Raw genomic sequence first — 17,755 nt, 5'->3', positions numbered from 1 at the left:
GGCTAATCATGATCATATTTGGTGTTATGTATGTCAAATTGCTAGCTAATCCATGGAAACTATGAAATAGGTAAAATTTACCATAAAATAGATTCTAATAGCAGCAGTAATGTAAATTTGAAAAATCACTAAAAATAGTAGAAATGGAATTAAATGATGAGTATGCTATGAAATTGAAGCTTAATGAGTCTATTTTCATATGGATTGAACAAAACAGGTATATGAATTATATTTTATGAGATATTTGAATTTTTGTGAAATAGGGCCAGAGTGATTTCTGGATCCCCTGTTCTGACTTTAAAAATTTATCATAAATTGTACAAATATAATTAGAAGTAATTCTTTATATGTAAATATTTCTTATTGAGTCTAGTTTTAATAGAAACAAACTTCATAGTCATTGAAATTCTGTACAGAGAGATATCTGATTCGTAATACACAAAACAAGGGAGACTTTAACTAATAAACTGTACTAATTGGCTCGACCAAAAATTCTATAAAAAAATTAGTAAATATATATATGAGTCTATTTTCAGGGAAAATTGACGGAATTGGATTTTGAGTTTCGTAACTCGAGATATGAATTTTTAAGCAACTGTGATGCAGATTGCTAGTTTAACTGGAAATTTTAAAAATAAATTGTTTGAGCTGTTTAAGTAATGAATTAAGTCTGTTAACACCTCGTGTTCGACTCCGGCGACGGTCTTGGGTACGGGGCGTTACAGGTATGATGTCGAGAAATGTATTGATTGAAATTCCCTCATGAATTGGTTTTCTTAGTAAAGGGAATATTATGGAATTTGGGACGACAGAAATAGTTAAAGGAATAATGTTCGAAATATGAAATGTTCAAGCATGGTAATTATAGTGAACAGTTTGTGGTTGTCTCCATTGAGATATTGTATGAGATTACCTGATACAAGAAATATTATTGGGGCTATCTAATCCCTGATGAATTATTATATTATGAAAATGTTCCTTGATCTTAACGTTAGACGAATATATTGTCAGTCTGATTGGGTTATGATCTGCATGGTTCTGTTTTTCTCTGGTATTTTTTGTTATATTCTGCCTATTGAGAATCGATGAGAAATTGTGTATGGTGGATTTCCTTTCTCAAGAAAGTTAATCAGAGTTAATGTATTCAGTTGAGGTATCAGTATTACTTATGTTAATGCATTTGTTAAAGTATTCGATTGGTATGATGAGTGAATTTGGAATGATGCATGTTGAATCGTTTTGTTGACTAGAAGAGATAATTTCTTGAAATATCAATTACGGATGAATAAGGTCGACTTGATTGTTCAATCTGTATGGAATATATGTCTAGAATTTAATGAGATGTGCATACTTGAGAATAATATTTTATTTCTTCACGGGTAAAAAGACGAATAGTCTAATTAAAAAGTGTATGTTTCCTAGAAGAATCGTATACAATAAGAAGATCTGATATTGATAGTGTGAAGATAATCTGGGTATTAAAAAAATGCTGAAATGATCATTGTTTATCTTTGAGTACAAATTCTTGAAATAGCAAGAATCATCAGAATTATTTTTGCCGTTTCAGAATTAGAATGGAAATAGAAAAGGTTAATATGGATTTTCTTGTCTGGATCATTCCTGTCCTTGAAAGAGGAAAGTGATATGTATCGTTGTTAAACGTTATGAGATGTGTAAATTATGTTGGTATATCCGAATGTCTGCTCACCAGATTCATAGAATTTCGTGTCTTTATGAATTTTGGATATCATGGAATTTTAGTCTCCACTAATTGGATTGAGATCCGAGTTTCATATCATGATTTCTTTGGAAAGCCAGAAGAGGCTTGAAATAAAAAGTAGCTGAGGGTTGAATTGACAAATAATTGGACTGTGTGAAATTATAAAGAGTATGAGGTTGAGATGAACTGACTAGTTTTACTATTCGAATTCGAAAGGATTCGGGTGCGAATGTATATGTAACATGATGGTATGGATCAGACTTTTGAGTACATGAGCTTTTTAGTAGAGATTAAGTTTCAGAAAAAGTATTGTAAAGTGAATACCACTTATGATTTTTGTATGTAAAATTTAAAAAGACAGGTAGTAAAAGTTCTTTGACATTGATTATAGGATTGAGGAATCCAATTGAAAAACCAAAACCACTTTTCTGGTAAGATTTTCGGGGACAAAAATCCCTAAAGGGGGAGAAATGTAACATCCTGATTTTGGGGTTAGTCGGAACAGTGCTTTCGGGACCACAAATCCGATGGGGAAAATTTCATTTTTATTATATTTTAATGGTCTCACGAAATGATTTCGTGAAAGTTTCGTTCGCAAATTTCGACGTTTGGGCACTCAATTTAGTAAAAATGACTAAATTGTAAAAAGTGCAAAAGTTGAGTTCTACATGTTAAAGGTATCAAATTGTTATGAAATTTTAATGGGAGGTCCTTAAATGATAATTAAACCATTGTATAACTTGTTGGACAAAAATGGCCTTGATTGGGTAAAATTTGAAAGAATAGTAAAAAGGGCATTTTGGTCACTTAGGCATAAAATGAATTAAAAGACAAATTTTAAACTCCAAATGTGTCCCTTTCTTCTTGCTATAGCAGAATGTACCAAGAGCAGCCATGGTTAGGGTTTGGCCAAGCTTCCAAGCTTAATAGTAAGTGATTCCGAGCTCCGTTTTTTATGTTCTATGTATTTTTGAAATCCCAGTAACATGATCTGCTCATTTCTACCATTATTTTGAGCTAGGATTTATGTTTAAAAATTTACCGATGAATGATATGCATGTATTTTGATGTTTAATGGTAGAATATGAAACTTGAAATTGTGTTAAACAACTTTTGTTAAGCGATTTTACATGAAAACGAGTAAAACGGTATAATCGGTAAAAATACCTAATGTTCATAAGTACATGTTAGAGTGAGAATTTGATGTTTCCATAGAAGGGAAAAATGATTAGCATGTCATAAAACATAAGAAAATAGGAAGAATTTTAATTTCTGAACCTTGGGGTAAAAGTGAAAATATGCAAAAGTTTATGGGTCAAAATGAAAATTTGTAAAAATATGATTTTTAGACCCATATGAATAGTGTGACTAATTAATAGGCTAAATGCGATATTATAGATCAAGGAAATCGAGATTTGTGCTTAAATCGGGAAAATATAAGGTTATAGACTAGAATGGTAAATTGCCATTTCTAGATTCGAGGTAAGTTTGTACGTCAATAATTTATCGATTCTTTTTATATTATTATATTTTGTTATCATATGAAATGTGGCTGCCTATAGAATGATTATTTGTTGTAAATTGCAAATTGAAAAAGGACTATGAATAAATTGTAACATGATGGAAAGTGAGGAATTTCCCGGTTGAGCCTTCGGAATAGAAACGATACAAATGATCTATTGTGAGGTCATGTGTGTAGTACTAAGTGCAAGCTACTACGTGTACTGGATAATTGATCGCATGTGTAGTACTAAGTGCAAGCTATTATGCATACCTGATAACTTCGATCACGTGTGTAGTACTAAGTGCAGGCTACTACGTGTATCAGATGGTTAGGTCACGTGTGTAGTACTAAGTGCAGGCTACTATGTGTACTTAAGATGCATGGACAAAAATGGACAACCATTATTAAGTTAGTATATTATTTCATCAAGGTAAGTTTTGTAAATTAATTAAATAAGTAATATAATAAAACATAACATAAATAAAAAAATGGCCTTGTTCATCTTTTGCATGACCGAATATACGAAAAAAAAAGAGAGAAATGACTTCCAAGGGTTCGGCCTTGATTTTCTTAAATTAAGGCATGATAATTGTTTGATTTTTGATGATTTTTAAGTTTTTGAGATCGTTGCTTTGAATACTAGGTAGCCCATGCTTGAATTTTTGAATTTGATGATGATTTTGTGTTTTTCCTTTGTTTAAAGCTTGATTATTTTTGTGTTTGATGATGAAAAATAAATATGTGTTAATAGATTTTTATGTTTAATTAAGTGATTTTCAGAAAAAATGTCTATTGGGGATTAAATTGTGAATTTTGTAAATTGAGGGGTCAAAACGTAAAATAAATGAAAGAAATAGGCTACTAGGGACTTTAGTGAAATTTGGCCAAGCATGGGTGTGGTGAAATTTTGAATATTTTGTGTTTTTTGAAATAGGGACTAAATTGTGAAAAATGTGAAATGTCAGGGGCAAAGTGTAAATTGCCCATTTATGTGTTTGTGGACTAATTTGAATGAATATGTTAATAAACAAGTTAAATCTGTATTCATTTAGATCAAGAAAAGAGGAAATCGGAATTGGATCGGGGGAAATCTAAAGTTGTCGAATAATCATCTCGGTTCTTTCATCGTTGTCCGAGGTAAGTTCATAAGTAAATAAATGTCGTTAAAATTTGATTGTATATATATATATTTTATTTGTGCCAAATTGAATTATTAATTGTATATATATGTTCAAGCTGAATTTGTATAAGTATGGGAAAAGTATTTACGAGCCTGAATTGATCGAGTTACGACTTTTGAAAGTCCCATACGAACCTCAGGAATAGTTAGGTTACATATGTCATGACATAGGATTTTGATATGTGTTTTCGTGTAAGACCACGTTTGGGACGTTGGCATCGATCTATGATTTACGTGTGAGACCATGTCTGGGACAGTGGCATCTATATGTGATTACATGTAAGAACACGTCTGGGACGTTGGCGTTGTACGAGATTTTCGACTATCTGAGTATCCTTATTAATTCCGAATGGTTCCACGGGCAATATCGAGTAACGATCGAATGTCAAAATTGATCTAAGAGGTCAGGTATGTGCTAAGTTAAATGATTGGGAAAATAAGGTAAGTGTGTACTTGTGATATATATATATGAAATATGCATTATAAAAGTGAGAATTATATATGTTTATGAGTATATGTACATTCGGCCATTGATATTAAAATGTTAATGTTTATGAGATATGTTTGAGTTTGCAAGCATGATACATGTACATTTGGTTAAGGTTTGTTTGGTTCGGTCTAGTTCAATTGAATTATTTATGTCATTAAAATGAATTATTTGCTTATGACTTACTAAGCTATTTAAGCTTATTATGTGAGTGTGTGTTCATTGTCTTATAGATTTTCGTATGTTGGTTACGAGCTCAGGGATCATCAAGGAAATCCGTCACACTATCGATCGTTGTTTCGGTATTTTAAAAAGCTTGAACTATGAACCTATGGCATATATAGGCTAGATTTGTTTTGGTTGGTTTTTGAAAGTTGTATATATTTAGCCATGCGAAAATGGCTTAATCTTCATGCTTCAGTTTGGTTATATTTGATTATGGTTTGAGTTTATTTTGGTAAGTATATATTATGATATGTATGAATTGTGTTTTGGTTATATGTTTGGATTTGGTTATTTTATGATATAAATGGTAGCTTGTTCAAGGCATGAGTATATTCGGTTAAACCTAGTAAAAAATAAAGGTATATGCTTATGACATGTTCACTTGTGGATTAGCTATTTAGATTCGGTTTGTGATGGCAAGTATGTATAAGCATTATGCTTAAATTATTGTGTATTTAGATTTGGTTTCATATGACTTATTTGACGGCATAAAAATGAAGTTTAGTTTTGATTATAATAGTCATGATATGTTTAAGTATTGATGCTTGAAAATGGTCTAAATTGATATGGTTATATGCACATAACTTGTGATGAGAAAAGATGTATATTTTTATCCCTGTTTAATGCATGTTTATGTGTACATATAAATATGTCTATTATGCCGTGTCGATGTTTTAGACTAGAATAATATGCATAATATGTGAATTTGTCTAAACATGAAATAGGAGATCGAATCAGAGCATATTGAATCAGCACTTGTGTTTTAAAATTATAATGCTAGTAATTATCCTATATATTAATAAAAAATTGAGCCTTGTGATTTGATCAAATGTGTGTATTATGCAAAAGCAGAAAACGTATAAACTTTGCATGTTTTGATTCGGCTATGGTACTTAGGAAATCCTTAATATTATTCAAGTGAGTGAGGCATGAATTGGTTAAAAATGAAATTTGGAATTGGTCATTTAGTAACTATAATATGTTCAACCATTGTAATGTTATTAAGGTTTTATATATGTTTTGTTAGTTTTAATATATGCGTATGTGCATAAGTTTTGAAATGGTATGATTGTCATTCAATTAATAAGATAAATATTTTATCACATGCTTTATTTTTGTTATTTGCTGATACATGTTTGATTATGCTTAAGTATATTAATGATAAGTTTTGTAATGGGAATGAGTTACGAAATATGAATTGTAAGGAATATTTGTTTGAGTTGTGTTATGACCAGTAATGCCTCGTAACCCCATTTCGGTGACGAATACGAGTTAGGGGTGTTACACTGTTTTAGTTGGCTGAGCTTGACCAACCCTTTTTGCTATAGCTGCTTGCAATTCCTTAGGGAAGTTAGGAAAAATAGGCATTGGCTTGGTGAAATTCTTTTCAAGGAACCTTTTTAGAGCAGCATCCCACCTCTCCACATAGGCCTAGAAGAGAGCCAATTTGTCTTGTACCTTTGCCAAATCTGTAGCAAGCTGAAGTTGCTGAGTCTCAAAAAGATTATTCTATTTCTACAACTTCTCTAATGAACTGAGCATTTGCTGCTCGAATAAACTGTTAGAAGTGGTGGTGGTTGCAGTAGAAAATATTGGCATAAAGGATGTTGAGGCTAAGCTAGGAGGTTGTTGCCGTGGCAAATCCTCCCTAAAAATCTTCGCAACAATCAATCTTATAATGGTCCTTTTCCTCATTGGCTTGGACTGAGACATGAGCATGCTGGCAAAGTGTAGTGATTAAAGAAGGAAAGTTCAGACTCTCGGCATTCTTTTGTGAGCACTGGTGAATTTCATTGAATATATATTCTTACCTATATTAATCTTCCTACCCTGCATGATGAAATGGAGCTACAACATACGCTCCTTAAAAACTATTGAGTTATAGGTAGAATGGAGTACGTGCGTCTTAAGGAAGTGATACCACACTCTGCACTTGGGCTTCAAAAATGCCCTTTCAACGGTGTAACAATCTTTCCTCGACACTGTCCATTTAGTTCCCGCCATACAAAGGTCTTGAAGAACCTGATTCAACTCACCAGTAGTGATGGTTGCAGCAAACTGGGTATGTTCACCTTGGATATCAGAAAGACCATACTGAGCATTAATAGTGTCCTAATCAAATAAGATTGAGACTCCTTACACATATATAAAAGCAACATTTGGGGAAATAAGGTGAGCATAAAACTCACGAATAATCTTGGTCAGAACATCCCCCGAATGCAAACAAAATATTTGAAATCAATGTTGCTCCACGGTAGAAGAAACGGATACATCGTATCCCATGATAGGCTCGTCTTTAATAGAAAACCTTCTTCCAAGTAAAAGGGTCACTTGGCGATGTTGTTCTGGTACCACTCTTCTGTTGTAGTGTTAAAGAAAGTGCGAGTTGGCATAGTAGATGATTGAGGGGTTGTAACACCTCTTAACCGTATCCAAAGCCGAGACAAGATTTGAGGCATTACTGGACTCAAACGTAACCAATCATACAAAACCAAGACAGGAATTTTCGTCCAAATTTAAAACTTTTCATTTACATGCAAAACGTCCCTTATATAGGCTTATGAGGCCCAAACCGTACCTTAGGAGTGGTTCGGGACTAAACCGAGAACTTTGGAAACTTTTGGAAAACTTAGAAAATTTTCATACTTTGGAGAGTCACACGCCCGTGTAACTCTCTGACTATGACGTCATCAACTAAATAAGGTCACATGGCCAAGTCACATGCCCGTGTTCTTGGGCCGTATGGCGAATTAAATTCCAAAAATCAAGTGCAGACTTCGCGGGGCCTGGGCACATGCCCATGTCCTAAGGTTGTGTCCTTCACACGATTGAGATACATGGTCGTGTCCCTGCTCGTGTGTTTACTACTCGGCAATCTGTTTTGCTTTATTAGGGTGCAGGGAACACACAGCCGGATCACACGCCTCTGGGGTAGACCGTGTGTCACACACGGCTAAGACATATGCCCTTGTGTCTAAATGTGTGGACAATTTCTCGACTATTTTCCAAGCCATTTGCCATCCTTAAACACTCACATACCTACACTCACTTCATAGCATGCAACATGGCATATTTGATTACTCAAGCTTTCACATTCATGGTTAAATTATGACTTGGTAACGTCAACATATCACCTATTCAAACTATCATTCTTTCATATGGCATTCCATACCAATTTTATATTTGTCTATCATCTTTACTAACTTACTTTCAAGTTAGCCACTTGCATCACCTTTATTGTCATACACATTAATCATATTTCATACACCAAACATACATGCCATCTATCACACTCATTAACAATAAGCAACCATAACCATATTAAAGCATAAACATATTTGCATGCATGCACTAATAAGTAGGGTTACAACCCAAATAATCAATATGAGCCACCTCTCAAGACCATATACAAAATAGTCACAATACTTTCATGAGCCAACACATTTGGCTAATCAATATGACACATAAAAAAAAAGACCAAGTCCCTATACATGCCATACTCAAAATGATGAGACTAGCTATACCAAATATTCAAATAATAGTGTGATCGAGTCTCTGACATTTTCCAATCCCAGAGCTAGCTTGGCTACACTATAAGAAAGAAAAAGGAAAGGGGGTAAGCATTAAAGCTTAGTAAGTTCACATGCAAACAAAATACAACTTAAATAAGTATTAATCATACATTTGACATAATGAACATAATCTTGTATTTTATCAAATCTCTTAAACTCATTCTTCATATATATATATTCATATTCTCACCACAAGTTCATCATATCTCATGACATTCTCATGAGTTAATGTACATACCTGTACCCAGTTGCACATAATAACTTACTTCCTCGTCTTTGACGTATTCATCATGATTACTCATTGGACTTCCTTTAAAACTACCCATTCAACACTCGGAATATTATCGGATGCAACGGAATCTCACACCTAAGTGCCTCATATGTAGCCAATGCTACCTCATATCATATATCACATGTTGCTCACTTTCGAGCTACTCACGGGTCTGCTCACATTGGCTTTGGATTAATGCATCATTTTTCACTATGTATGCCTTCAATAGGTTTTCTAAGCCATTGGAAGCTTCAAAATTAAGGTTGTTTTTGAACTTGCTGGGTAAATACATGTGGCTGGGTTGATCTAGGTTCTGCACAAGTGTTACTAGGTCCAGCCCGTTGGTTACTCCAAGAGAAATTAGGGTGGTTTTCCTAAGATGGGTTATAAAAATTAGATTGCAGTCCTTGCCTTCCTCAGTTCTAGTTCTGGTTACCCATGTAATACACGGATTTTGGGTTTGATGGGCATTCTTTGAACAACAGCCTTTCCCCACAATAAACATAGGCTATATTTTCAAATTAATTTGGTGACTGAGCTACAAAATTATTAAACCCATTAGTAGTAAACTTTTTAATCATTGAGGATATCGAGGATACCTGAGATGCAAGTAAAGTGAGAGCGTTCACTTCATGTGATCTAATGACTCATCTTCGTTACATTGCTCGATTGGTTGGCCACTGGTAATTGTTGCTGGCAATCCTCTCGATGATTTCATAAGCCTTGATATAAGACTTAGAAAGGAAAGCACTATTAGCAAAAGTGTCTACCACCATCCTTGTGTGAGCATTGATATCATTATAGAACGTCTCCAAATTAGATGTAATGAGGATTCTGTGATGAGGGCATCTTCGTAATAGTTCTTTAAACCTTTCCCATGCCTCATACAAGGACTTGTGATCTATCTGTTAGAAGGTAGTAATATCGTTCCTCAACTTAGCATTCTTACTAGGTGGGAAGTACTTCATAAGGAATTGTTCTACTAACTTTAGCCATAAGGTAATGGAATTTGAAGGCAATGAGTTCAACCACGCTCGAGCTTTGTCCCTTAGTGAATATGGGAATAGCTTTAATCGTAGTACATCTTCGGGCACTCCGGCTAGTTTGAAAGAATCGCTCACCTCCACAAACAATCTTAAGTGAAGGCAAGGATCTTTGGTAGGCATTCCACTCAATTGGCTCACGGTTTGAAGCATCTAGAGCATGATATGGTAATGAATGAATTAACTATTAATTGAAGAGGGAAATCAGCAAGGGAATGAACAAGAAAAAAGGAAAACTAAGAAGGGAAAGGAAGAGAAAATATGAGTAAAAGAGAGAGATGTGTGGGAATCCATGGTATGTTGAATGAGAAGGGAAAAGGGGTATTTAAAGGTGTGAATGGCTACTAAAAATAGAAAATAAATTTTAGCCATTCAATCTCCCCTGGTCGGCCAAACATGGTGCAAAGTTTGAATCATTCAACTTTGCTATATTTAGCTTGTGGTAAAAAGATTAAGGCACATAAAGCCGAGGGGTTTCAATAGCATTTAGGAGAAGCTTAAGGACTATTTTTCAAGTAGAAAAATTAGCAAAAATTAGCTGTTTGGATCAGCCATAGGGACAGTTTTGGGCTACCAATTTGCTTGATGCAAAAATTACCCTAATGATTCAAGCCTTTCGATGTGTCTGCTGAGCCAATTTTCACCTTTTGTGCAAAACTATCGAAAATAAACCAAATTTTGTGAAAATCTATTATAAATATAATTAAAATTCAACATGTTAATAATTTAAGTGAAAATTAATTATTTTATAATTAAAGTATGAATTTCGACAAAAAAATACTTCGAAACTGCATGAATTAGTGCTCAAAAGGTGCTAAAAAATTCTATATATTTTTGTATTTCCAGTTAGCTAAACTGAAATAGATTCAGAATAATCATATCACTAGTATAGTACGGATTGTGGTAATATTTTATATTTCTGAAATCAAATATATGTATTGAACAATTCTAAGATTATACGAGACATCTTACGAGAGGCTTCTTGCAGTGTCTGTTTGATTCAGACGAGTGTGACAAACTGTGATATAACTTGAGACAAAGTTACCGATAGCTGGGAATAAAATGTGAAATTTTATATTTTGTACCGAGATATCTAGTATATCAAAGTTGTATATCAAGCCTTGTTAAAGTTGTTACGTTTGTTATAATTTTTTATGGGATAGCGAGTTGATAGATCTTGTATCTGGACTATCTTTGACATTCATAAAGGGAGAATCAATTAGGATTATTATTGTTATATTAATGAAAACGACTTATTTTTATTCTGGTCAAAACAGGTTATTCGTTTAAAAGCTAGTTGAGTTATATGTATTTGAAATTCATAAAGTCATGGCAAATAGACGAAAAGTCAAAATCGGTAATTCAGATTTTGGAGGATATATATTACAGTGATATATCATCAAGTTTTAGGGTAACATAACTAGAAAAATATTTACTGTTGGTTGACTTTGTTATAATAACAGTTATCAGTCTTGTTATAATAACCATGTGAATGTGATTGGAAAAGGTTTGGTTTGGTGTCCATGTAAGGGTTGTTGAATTGGTTAGCATTAAGGGTCATTGTGGAAGAACACGGGCTGATACACGACCGTGTGCCCTATTAATTTTAGATGTAGGTTGGGCTACACGGTCTCAAAGAATTACACGGTCGTGTGACCTTACATCGAATAAAAACACGGTCTGGCACATGGTCTGGCACATGGCCTGCGACACGACCTTGTGATCCATATTTCAAATTGTACACGGTTAACCACATGACCATGTTTCTAAGCCACACGGCTTGGTCTATGTCACACGACCATGCCACATGCCCGTGTGACCCTTGATTTTAATTTTTTTAGATTTTTCTAAAGGTTTATGTTTTGTTTCACATTAGACCCTAATTATTTCTAAACTATTTTTAAAGCTTTGATAGCTTGATTTAAGGCTCGTATGTGCATTTATGCTATAAAAGAATGTGTAATTGAATGTTAATATTTTTAAATTGATTAATTGTTCTATGTGATGTTAATTATTTCAAATGATACTGTTATACTGTGTAACCCTAATTTGGCAATAGAGATGGGTTAGGGGTGTTACACTGGAATTGTTGAAAGACTATGATTTGGTAATAAACTATCCTCCAGGTAAAGCAAATATTGTAGCCAATACTTTGAGCCAGAAATCTCTTTTTGCTTTAAAGTCAGTGAATGTTCAGTAGAATTTAAAGCATGACAGATCTATACTAATTGAGCTGAAGGACAAGCCTCTTTTTACAGAAAATCTGGGAGTTGCAAAATGATGATCCAAATTTGTTGGCTAAATGGAAACTAGTTGAAGATGGTTAGTTATCCGATTTCAGTATTGATCCAACTAGTAGCTTATATTTTCGTAAGAGATTGTGTTTACTTGATGATTCATAGCTGAAGCAAAAAGTCCTAAATGAAACTCATAGAAATATTTATTCGTTACATCTAGGCAGTATTAAAATGTATTGTGATTTCAAACAAATGTATTGGTTGTCAGGAATGAAACACGAGATATATGAGTTCGTTTTGAAATGTCTTGTATGCTAGCAGGTAAAAGTCGAACATCAGGTTCTGTTTGGGTTGTTACCGCCTGTTATGAATGCTAAATGGAAATGGGAGAGAATCACGATGGATTTCATATCTGGATTATTGTTGACACCAAGAAAGAAAAACTCAATTTGGGTGATTGTTGATAGATTAACAAAATCAGCACATTTTATTCCTATCAAAATAGGTTACTTGCTTGAGAAGTTGGTTGAGTTTTATGTATATGAGATTGTTACATTACACGGTGTACTGCTATCTATCTTTTCTAATCGCGACTTGAGATTTACCTCTAGGTTGTTTAGTAAATTAAATGAGGCTTTGGGCACTAAGTTGAATTTCAGTACGACTTTCCACCCAAAGACTGACGATCAATCCGAGAGAGTAATTTAGGTATTCAAAGATATGCTCCGATGTTCATTTTTCAATTTGAAGGTAGCTGGGAAAAAATTCTTCCGTTAGTTGAATATACTTATACCAACAGTTACCATTTGAGCATTAAAATGTCACTGTACAAAGCTTTATATGGTCAAAAGTGTATAACTCCATTGTACTAGATTGAGTTGAGTGATAAAAATATTTTTGGTACAGACATGGTTCGCAACACTGAATATAAAGTTAGGGTTATACGATATTGTCTAAAAGCTACTTCAAACCATTAGAAATTGTATTTGAAGTTGGTGATTGAATATTCTTGAAAGTATCGCCTTGGAAGAAAGTTCTTCAATTTTACTGAAAAGGGATACTCAGCTCGAGGCTCATTGGTCCGTACAAGATTCTTAAGAGAATAAGACTTGTAGCTTATCATTTGGCTTTGTCGTTAGAACATGAAAAGATCCACAATGTCTTTCACATATCAATGTCACGGTGGTACAGATTAGATCCTTCCCATGTAATCTCTCCAATAGAAATAGAGTTACAACTTGATATGACGTATAGTGAGGAACAAGTTAAGATTTGGCTTGAGAAGTTAAAGAATTGATAAATAAATGGTTAGCTTTAGTGAAAGGCTTTTGGCAACGTCACAGTTTTGAGAAAGCCACTTGGGAACCAGAAGAAGCTATGAAATTACAATACCAAAATCTTTTCTCTAGTAATATTTTCAAGGACGAAAATTCCTTTAGGGGGAGAGTTGTAACAACCCATTTTCAATGGTGTCGAAAACAATGGTTTTGCGACCACAATTCCGACCAATGAGTCAGCAAATATTATTTATTTAATATTTACAAGGCTATTGGAGTGTTGTATTAAAGTTCGGTTTAGTAATTTTAATGTTTGATTAGTTAATTAAAAAGAATGACTAAATCGTAACAACTACAAAACTGAATTGCTATTAACTTGAAAGTGCTAAATAGGTATAAAGGCATGATTTAATGGTTTCAAAATGACAATTATTCCATAAATGTTTAAGTGGACGGTTATAAACATGCATTTAGCATATAATATATGTTTGTTATAAGGGTAAAATGGTAATTAAATAATAAATAACATAAACAAAATAGTTAAAACTTATCATCTTCTTCTATGTTTCTTTGTAAAATCAAAATCACCATTAAAGCTTCAAAGGAAGATCTACCAAGATTTAAACCTTCTTGCATGGTAGTTGTTTCAAGCTTGGTTTCAAATTTTTATGTTTTTGGGATCCTTGTAGATGTGTCTATCTAATCCAGGGACTATTTTGTAAAACTGCTAAAGATTTGAAAAGTTACCATTGGTTTTCTTAAGGCTTTTTGAATATTATTGGTTGAGTTTGAAGCTTGGTGTAGAATTAGGACTATTTTGTAAATTGAATTTGGTCAGTTTTAAGTTTAGGGACTAAAATGATAAAATAATGAATTTAGCATGAAATTCTTGTAAAATTTCATTAATTATGGGCTGTAAATGAATAAGGGTAAATTTGGCAAACATGTTTTGGGCGTAATTGTGGTAAATGTGTAAGTTTTGATTCTAGGGTGGCGACACGGATTGTCTCGATTTTTAAAGAACTTCAATTTCTTGTTTTAAATTTTGTTTTGTTTTTGTTTTTGTTTTTGTTTTATTTTATTTTTATTAATCTCAACTATGTTTAGTTTTCCCATAGCAGGTGTAGATACCATAGAGTGACAGAATCGAAAAAAAATCAAAGAACCCAGAAACCAGGCTCGATGTCGCGACATCGCTCCCTAATGTCACGACATCCTAGACAGAATGCAACCTTGCAACGTTGAAGAGCCAAGTTCATCTGAATATTTTGAAACATTTTGTCATCCATTATTGACACTTCTTCTTGTTATTGTTTTTCTTATTCTTATTTTTATTTTTTTACATTATATTTCATATTTCTTTTTGTAGAATTTTTGTAGGTACTTTTTCATCAACCTGTAGCACACAAATCCCAAGATTTTCATAAGAATAAGGATTCGGTCTATTCAGGGAAGTTTTCTTGTTTGCATTTTAATTAATTTACATCAAGGACAATGTATGTTCTAAACTGTGGGGGGAAGTACATAGGATTAGTTTGTGTTTTATTTATTTGTTTGATTACTTTGTTTTAGTTAATTATTTATTTATCGAAAAAAAATGTTTTTTTTTGTTGTTGTATGGTGCTTGAATCATATTAATACTGTGAAAAATGGTTGAAAATGATAAAGCATGTAATTATTTTTGTCAAGCATGAATTTTTTTTACTAGTGTGAGATAATTTGATTATTTTAAAAGGAAATTGACTAGGTTACTTAGTTACATTGCATAATAGATTAGAAAGACCTAAGTAAGAATGTTTGATGATGCCATATGTGATATAAGTCTTATAGATAGTCGTAGAGACATGAATGCTTGAATTGATTATCATTCATTTGGTTTAATTCAAAGCATGAAACAAATTCTATACGATGGGATGCTTAGGGATGACCTAAGGCATTGTTTGAATAGCCAGTTCTCAAATTACCTTACCTTAGTGATATGAATCCCTAGTCTCCTTATTTGAGCCTGATAACTGCTTTTTGAACCAACAAAATTGAAACCCAAAAACCACTCGTAAATAGGAAACTTGAACTCTTCCTTGTCCTTGGTCCTTTAATACACTACGAAATAGACGTCAGACCATAGATGGTTTCATAAAAAAAGAGTGGTGATAAACCATAATTTATACATATTATTATCCCATGCTTAACACATTTTTTCGATGAATTATCCTTAGATTTGGTGAATTCGATGCTCCTAATCCTTTAATTTCATATTTTATACTTAGGAGAGCATAGGAGGGCAAAAAGAGTGAGAAATAGGCCTAAAACGGAGAAAATAGACCCACATGGGAAATCAACATGGCCTGGACTTCCTTACACGGGTAAGCCACACGGCCATGTCCATTTGGCAGGATCGAATCATAACTTACATGGGTAGACTACACGCCCGTGCCTATTTAACAGCCTTGACCACGGTCTGGAACAATCACATACGGGCGTATCACTGTCGAGCCCAAGTATAGTCCTATTTGGAAAAAGCCACTTTTGAGGGCTCTTAGGCATTCTAAAGCCTATTTAAACACCTGAAGAGGCAGTTAGGAAAACACACGGAGTAGGAAGCAAGGAATTACTTGAATAAAGTCGATTTATCCATATCAGAAGCCAGATTATTCATCAAGACTGAAGATCTCCCTTCAATTTTCATTCAGGAGTTTTGGGTTTTCTTTATGTTTTGTATTCATTATTCTTCTGAGATTTTTCTTTTATAATTATGAACTAAACCCCCTAAATACCTAAGGGGAATGAAACCTAAGACAGATCTTGTTATTATTGTCTGAATTCTATGATAAATATTTGACTTGTTCTTAATTATGTATTCTTAATTCTTGTCTTAATATTCCAGGAATATTGATTCGAATTAATGCGCTTATTCAGAGGAGCAAAAGTCCCTGTCTAAGAGTAAATTTGTCATAATTGAGTGGAGTTGATTGCATGCCTAGAGATAGGGTGACAAGATTTTGCCAGATTAGGGTGAAACCTAATAAGGGGGTTCATAAATCGAGTTAATGCAACACTAGGACGTTAACTAGAAAGAGATTTCAATTAATCAACCTAGGGTTAGACGTTATTAGTCTCGAGAGAGATACTAATATAACTTAGGGATTTCTACGGATCGAGTCAAAAGAATAAATCGTCTGATTCAGAGTCAAATAACAAGTGAAGTCTAGGTGGATTTTTCCTTGGGTATTGTCTTAATCAATCAAATTTTCTAAAAGTATTTTCCCCAACTTTCTTTCTCTGCACCCTTAGTTTAGTTAATTAGTTTTGGTAAACAAATCCCTTAATTTTTAGGCTAGATAATAAAAAGAAAGTAATTATGAGTACTCTTGGTTCCTTTGGGTTTGACAATTCGGTGTTGCTAAAGCTATACTACAGTTTGATAGGTACACTTGCCTTTATCATGATAATAGTTGGTTTCAAGAACGATCATTTATAAATTATTTAAAACTTATCGGAAATATCACGAATCAAGTTTTTGGCGTCGTTGCCGGGGAATTAAGATATTAGGAACACTCAATTTTTATTACTTTAGCCATTTTACTTTATTTGCAATTTAAATTTTTATTTTCTTTTCTAATTTTTCTTTTATTCGATCATGGCAGGTTTTTATAGTGTATGAATAGAAGAAACCCGTCCAGACCATTACTGTTTGATAGTGAGATCGATCGCACAGTTCACAGAAACTGAAGAGAAATAAGGTGAAGCTTAAGATACACAGAGGAAGAGCAAGAGGACGATACTTCAACCACAACAGAGGGGATGGCTGAAAACCAGGAAAATTCGCTACCTCCTGCGATTGCCATTGATCCAGTAAATCAGAATCCTGCTCCACGCACTATGTATGGTTATGCTAAACCTACTTTAACATGAACTGAGTCAAGTATAGTTAGGCCTGCTGTTGCTGCAAATAATTTTGAACTGAAACCTAACACAATTCAAGTGATACAACAATTTGTTCAGTTTGATAGTTTGCAGAATGAGGATCCAAACAACCACTTGGCAAATTTTCTAGAGTTTCGCGATACATTTAAAATCAATGGTGTTTCTGATGATGCCATTCACATTCGATTATTTCCTTTTTCATTGAGGAACAAAGCTAAACAGTGGTTAAACTCGTTATCATGAGTGTCAATCACTACTTGGGAACAAATGACCGAAAAAATTTTATTAAAATATTTTTCGTCAGCTAAAATAGCC

General features: G+C 33.5%; 1 non-coding gene across 1 annotated transcript; it reads left to right on the top strand.

Moving 5' to 3' along the window:
* Positions 1-9,790: 9,790 nt before the first annotated feature.
* On the top strand, positions 9,791-9,897 carry LOC121228568 (small nucleolar RNA R71). Its single transcript, XR_005926144.1, has one exon. It is a non-coding gene; the product is annotated as a small nucleolar RNA R71 (small nucleolar RNA).
* The last annotated feature ends 7,858 nt before the right edge of the window (positions 9,898-17,755 follow it).

The sequence above is a fragment of the Gossypium hirsutum genome, chromosome A04, assembly GCF_007990345.1.
Source record: "Gossypium hirsutum isolate 1008001.06 chromosome A04, Gossypium_hirsutum_v2.1, whole genome shotgun sequence".
Classification (NCBI taxonomy): domain Eukaryota; kingdom Viridiplantae; phylum Streptophyta; class Magnoliopsida; order Malvales; family Malvaceae; genus Gossypium; species Gossypium hirsutum.
The sequence above is the reverse complement of the archived record's forward strand: the minus strand, read 5'-3'. Positions and strand labels throughout refer to the sequence as shown.